Raw genomic sequence first — 7412 nt, forward strand, 5'->3', positions numbered from 1 at the left:
TATCTGCCCATCACTTCTTCATCCCCTCTATTGCCTTCACCAACATGTCCATTGAAGTCTGCACCAATTACCACTCTCTCATTTCTGGGAATATTCTGCATCACTTCATCCAACTCATTCCAGAACTTCTCCTTCTCTTCAGGTTCACATCCCACCTGTGGCGCATAGCCACTAACAACACTGAGCATCACACCTTCAATTTCCAATTTCAGACTCATAAGTCTATCTGACATTCTTTTCACCTCTAGGACGTTCCTTACAAACTCCTCCTTCAAGATGACTCCTACTCCATTTCTCTTCTTGTCAGCACCATAATAGTATAACTTAAAGCCTGCTCCTAAGCTTCTAGCCTTACTACCCTTCCACCTGGTCTCCTGGACACACAGTATATCCAGCTTCCTTCTCTGCATCGTGTCCATCAACTCTCTACCTTTTCCTGTCATAGTCCCAATATTCAAAGTCCCTACTCTCAGTCCCAGGCTCTTTCCTTTCCTCCTCTCTCTCTGCTTCCGAACACGCACTCCTCCTCTTCTTCTTCTTCTTGTTCTTCGACCCACAGTAGCCCGATTTCCATTAGTACCCTGTAGGTCATCAGTACCAATGGCGGTCGTTGTTAACCCGGTCCGCGACCCATCCGGTATGGTATAGTTATGGTTGACTCGCATGTTTGGTTTTGGCAAACGTTTTACGCCGGATGCCCCTCCTGACGCAACCCTCTGCATTTATCCGGGCTTGGGACCGGCACAGGGAGACACTGCTCCGTGCCCCCCCCCCCCAAAGGCAGGCTTGGAGAGACACGGGCCAGTGCCGCCCTGAGGCTGCATTACCCTCTCTTTCTTACATTTATTATAAAAATATGCTTATCTTCCTTTTAGCTCATCACACATGTCTTTATGATTTTCAGTCCATGCCTCAGCCGGCCTGAAGCTCCACTGATGCGCATGTGCGGATGCCTCTATCTAGCGGACATAAAATAAAGACAATCATTCAAATGTGAATGAGTCGGCGTGATGCTCCGGGATGTGTGGAGCTCAGGGAGCTCCACGAGTGAGGGAGTTAAGTTAGGGCGGGGGTGCAAGTAGGCTCTAGGATTCCCCGAGTCGGGGCGAGCGATGGGTTTAGAGGCGTATCGCATTGAAGATAATGGCCGCATATCCTTCTTGGACTTTTCTAAAGCCTTTGACTCGGTCGAACATCCATTTATCATAGCAACGCTCGAACATTTTGGATTTGGTTAAATATTCAGGAATGTGATCCGTGGGCTCTATGAGAATATTCATAGCTGTGTCACCCTGCCAAGCGGCACCACTCCGAGCTTCCATGTTGATGTGGGAATCCCCCAAGGTTGCCCCATCTCACCCTATTTATTTATAATTGCTACCGAAATGCTAGCCGTTTATGTTGAAAAGAGCAACGATATCCAAAAGTTGGACGTGCTGGGGACTGAAATTGTTATTAGCCTGCTGGCAGATGACACAACCTTAGTTTTGAAAAATGAACATCAAGTCCCAATAAGTGCCGAAAACAACCAAAACATTCTCCAAGGCTTCAGGATTGTCATTAAACTTAAAGAAATGCAAACTTCTTGCGCTGCATGACTCGCCACTAAAGGAAATCAGCGATGTTTCCATGAAATCAGAAATAAAATACTTGAGCATTTTCCTATCCAAGGACCAAACGTTAAATCAATCCAGGAACATTGAATCTAAACTGAATCAAAGTAAAGCTTAATTCTAATATATGGCTCCAGAGAGATTTATCAATATTAGGCCGGATATATTTGACTAAAATGGATGTGTTTATCCAGATGTATATACCCAGCGTATTCCAATGCTGCTCCAAATCAACTCGTAAAATCTGTTAACCAAATCAATTTCAACTTTATCTGGAGGAACAGACCACACCATCTAAGAAAAATCACATATGGTGAAAGAAACAAGTGAAGGAGGGCTGAAAGTGATAGAGTCGGACTGCTTGAATGGGACATTGAAGGTGAACTGGTTGAAATCCTGGATCAAACCTCATCGTTCTTTCTGGTATTGTACTCCAAACTACTTATTCAACAAAGTCGGCGGCCTGAGTCTTCTGCTTATCTCTGACTTGGATATCAACAAGATTCCTGTCAAATGTTCAGAGTTCCATAAACAAATATTATTATACTGGAAAATGATATACGTACACAATTTCTCACCACACAGTATAATAGTTTGGAACAATCGATATGTACTGCATGGCAACAAACCTCTGTTTTACAAGGAATGCTTTGAGAAAGGTATATGGTCGATAATTGACTTGATGGATGACACTGGCAGTCCTCTGGACAATGAGCAGTTCTGTACTACACACAGATTCAAGCCTCCCATATTAGAGTTGCTAAAGTTACGAAACGCACTGCCTCGACAATTTGTATTCCTGACCAAAAATATAATGACGCACCGAACCGTACAACCACAGTTACCCCGACTATCACTCCAGGGAATCTCAATTGTGGACAGAAAGCGCGGCAACTCCTTTATTAGGAAATGTTTCACAGGAAACTTATTCCCTGGACGTCAAAAAAAAAAAAAAGGATATTTTAAATAAATTTGATGAGGAATCGATTGCCACGCTGCGAACCATGTATCTGACTCTACCCATACCCCCAAGGCAAAAGAGACCCACTTCAAAATTATGACTGACATCTACCCATCTAAGGAATTATCGAGGGTACGCTTTAATTTTGAAGATAATATTTGTACATTTTGTGAAGACAACATTGAAACCACTGACCATATATTTTTTCTCCTTCTCATTCCATCGTCACCAGTTTCCTTCTCAAAAGATGATATAACATTCTGTTTACTTATAAGCAACATAACAGATGAACTCTGTGTCAATGTTCTTTTAGGCCTGGCCAAGTTCTTCATTCACAAGAACAGAATGCAAAAATGCTCCCCAAATTTTAATGTCTTCATAAACGATTTTGAAATATAAAAAAAAAAAAAAAAAAATCCTTAAAACTTATGGAAAAATCCAAAAACTAAAAAATATAGTTACCCATGTCCGAGGTTCCTTTTTTTTTTGGTAAAAAAAAAAAAACAAAAAAAAAAAAACAACTTGATTACATGTTACATTCCCCTTGCAATTTTTTTTTTTTTTTTCGTTTTAATTTCTTATTTGTCTATCTATTGATTTAATTACTTCCTTTTAATTTCTTTTTTTGTCTCGCACTGTAAATTTCTCACAAACCTGTAACACTATTAACTTCTCATTACATACAGAACAAATGTCCTGATGTCCGTTGCTTCCTCATCCCTGGTTGTTTCATTGACATTCAGTTCTACCTTGCTATGTTTATTTGTACATTTGTATATTTGGGTGTACTATTTATGTTCAATTAAAAACAGTTTGATGTCTGAGATTCCTTGTGAACCGCCAACTTAATTACATGTTATATTCCCCTCACAATTTTTTTTTTTCGTTTTTAATTTTATTTTTCTATCTATTTATTTAATTATATCCTTCTAATTTTCTTTTTTTGTCTAGCATTAAAAATTTCTCGCAAACCGTTAACACTATTAACTTCTGATTACTTACACCACGAATGCGCTTATGCCCCCCCACCCATCCCGCTTTTTCCGTACGGAGGCAGACACTGAGATCGAAAGCAAATGGGTGTCATTGAAATGCAGTAACAGGGTGATAACAGCCGTGTTCGAAGTGTGTAGGGGCTTATAGGAGAGCAGAAGCACGTCACGCAATTCACCTGAGTTCGGAGGATCGGGAGTACCAGGGCCCATAGCGGAGAAGCGGAAGAGCGGAGTTATGTGTCTCTTCTCAAAGGCGGGGAAACTGGGGGGCAGCAGGACCCCTTAGACCGGCTAATGTGAGTCTTCTCCGGACATAGATCACCCGGACTTATGACTGGAGCTCCCGGACCTCTGGGCACACACATATGTGAATGAGTGGATGAGCTAATGTTGGTTTGGTTGTGGATACGTTTCGGCCAATGCTATCAGCACAGCTATGATTATCCCCAGAACGTTGAGAACGAGCTCCCGGAACTCCAGACATGCGTATATAAAAGAGTGGAATTAAGGTGTGTGTGTGTGTGTGTGTGTGTGTGTGTGTGTGTGTGTGTATACGTGTGGGACAGAAGTAATGTTGGGGACAGAAATTGTTATTAGCCTGCTGGCAGATGACACAACCTTAGTTTTGAAAAATGAACATCAAGTCCCAATAAGTGCTGAAAACAACCAAAACATTCTCCAAGGCTTCAGGATTGTCATTAAACTTAAAGAAATGCAAACTTCTTGCGCTGCATGACTCGCCACTAAAGGAAATCAGCGATGTTTCCATGAAATCAGAAATAAAATACTTGAGCATTTTCCTATCCAAGGACCAAACGTTAAATCAATCCAGGAACATTGAATCTAAACTGAATCAAAGTAAAGCTTAATTCTAATATATGGCTCCAGAGAGATTTATCAATATTAGGCCGGATATATTTGACTAAAATGGATGTGTTTATCCAGATGTATATACCCAGCGTATTCCAATGCTGCTCCAAATCAACTCGTAAAATCTGTTAACCAAATCAATTTCAACTTTATCTGGAGGAACAGACCACACCATCTAAGAAAAATCACATATGGTGAAAGAAACAAGTGAAGGAGGGCTGAAAGTGATAGAGTCGGACTGCTTGAATGGGACATTGAAGGTGAACTGGTTGAAATCCTGGATCAAACCTCATCGTTCTTTCTGGTATTGTACTCCAAACTACTTATTCAACAAAGTCGGCGGCCTGAGTCTTCTGCTTATCTCTGACTTGGATATCAACAAGATTCCTGTCAAATGTTCAGAGTTCCATAAACAAATATTATTATACTGGAAAATGATATACGTACACAATTTCTCACCACACAGTATAATAGTTTGGAACAATCGATATGTACTGCATGGCAACAAACCTCTGTTTTACAAGGAATGCTTTGAGAAAGGTATATGGTCGATAATTGACTTGATGGATGACACTGGCAGTCCTCTGGACAATGAGCAGTTCTGTACTACACACAGATTCAAGCCTCCCATATTAGAGTTGCTAAAGTTACGAAACGCACTGCCTCGACAATTTGTATTCCTGACCAAAAATATAATGACGCACCGAACCGTACAACCACAGTTACCCCGACTATCACTCCAGGGAATCTCAATTGTGGACAGAAAGCGCGGCAACTCCTTTATTAGGAAATGTTTCACAGGAAACTTATTCCCTGGACGTCAAAAAAAAAAAAAAGGATATTTTAAATAAATTTGATGAGGAATCGATTGCCACGCTGCGAACCATGTATCTGACTCTACCCATACCCCCAAGGCAAAAGAGACCCACTTCAAAATTATGACTGACATCTACCCATCTAAGGAATTATCGAGGGTACGCTTTAATTTTGAAGATAATATTTGTACATTTTGTGAAGACAACATTGAAACCACTGACCATATATTTTTTCTCCTTCTCATTCCATCGTCACCAGTTTCCTTCTCAAAAGATGATATAACATTCTGTTTACTTATAAGCAACATAACAGATGAACTCTGTGTCAATGTTCTTTTAGGCCTGGCCAAGTTCTTCATTCACAAGAACAGAATGCAAAAATGCTCCCCAAATTTTAATGTCTTCATAAACGATTTTGAAATATAAAAAAAAAAAAAAAAAATCCTTAAAACTTATGGAAAAATCCAAAAACTAAAAAATATAGTTACCCATGTCCGAGGTTCCTTTTTTTTTTGGTAAAAAAAAAAAACAAAAAAAAAAAAACAACTTGATTACATGTTACATTCCCCTTGCAATTTTTTTTTTTTTTTTTTCGTTTTAATTTCTTATTTGTCTATCTATTGATTTAATTACTTCCTTTTAATTTCTTTTTTTGTCTCGCACTGTAAATTTCTCACAAACCTGTAACACTATTAACTTCTCATTACATACAGAACAAATGTCCTGATGTCCGTTGCTTCCTCATCCCTGGTTGTTTCATTGACATTCAGTTCTACCTTGCTATGTTTATTTGTACATCTGTATATTTGGGTGTACTATTTATGTTCAATTAAAAACAGTTTGATGTCTGAGATTCCTTGTGAACCGCCAACTTAATTACATGTTATATTCCCCTCACAATTTTTTTTTTTCGTTTTTAATTTTATTTTTCTATCTATTTATTTAATTATATCCTTTTAATTTTCTTTTTTTGTCTAGCATTAAAAATTTCTCGCAAACCGTTAACACTATTAACTTCTGATTACTTACACCACGAATGCGCTTATGCCCCCCCACCCCTCCCGCTTTTTCCGTACGGAGGCAGACACTGAGATCGAAAGCAAATGGGTGTCATTGAAATGCAGTAACAGGGTGATAACAGCCGTGTTCGAAGTGTGTAGGGGCTTATAGGAGAGCAGAAGCACGTCACGCAATTCACCTGAGTTCGGAGGATCGGGAGTACCAGGGCCCATAGCGGAGAAGCGGAAGAGCGGAGTTATGTGTCTCTTCTCAAAGGCCGGGAAGCTGGGGGGCAGCAGGACCCCTTAGAGCGGCTAATGTGAGCCTTCTCCGGACATAGATCACCCGGACTTATGACTGGAGCTCCCGGACCTCCGGGCACACACATATGTGAATGAGTGGATGAGCTAATGTCGGTTTGGTTGTGGATACGTTTCGGCCAATGCTATCAGCACAGCTATGATTATCCCCAGAACGTTGAGAACGAGCTCCCGGAACTCCAGACATGCGTATATAAAAGAGTGGAATTAAGGTGTGTGTGTGTGTGTGTGTGTGTGTGTGTGTGTGTATACGTGTGGGACAGAAGTAATGTTGGGGACAGAAATTGTTATTAGCCTGCTGGCAGATGACACAACCTTAGTTTTGAAAAATGAACATCAAGTCCCAATAAGTGCTGAAAAAAACCAAAACATTCTCCAAGGCTTCAGGATTGTCATTAAACTTAAAGAAATGCAAACTTCTTGCGCTGCATGACTCGCCACTAAAGGAAATCAGCGATGTTTCTATGAAATCAGAAATAAAATACTTGAGCATTTTCCTATCCAAGGACCAAACGTTAAATCAATCCAGGAACATTGAATCTAAACTGAATCAAAGTAAAGCTTAATTCTAATATATGGCTCCAGAGAGATTTATCAATATTAGGCCGGATATATTTGACTAAAATGGATGTGTTTATCCAGATGTATATACCCAGCGTATTCCAATGCTGCTCCAAATCAACTCGTAAAATCTGTTAACCAAATCAATTTCAACTTTATCTGGAGGAACAGACCACACCATCTAAGAAAAATCACATATGGTGAAAGAAACAAGTGAAGGAGGGCTGAAAGTGATAGAGTCGGACTGCTTGAATGGGACATTGAAGGTGAACTGGTTG

Source organism: Fistularia commersonii, unplaced genomic scaffold (assembly GCF_037954325.1).
Source record: "Fistularia commersonii isolate RoL2024-O1a breed Wild unplaced genomic scaffold, RoL_Fcom_v1.0 HiC_scaffold_51, whole genome shotgun sequence".
Lineage (NCBI taxonomy): Eukaryota > Metazoa > Chordata > Actinopteri > Syngnathiformes > Fistulariidae > Fistularia > Fistularia commersonii.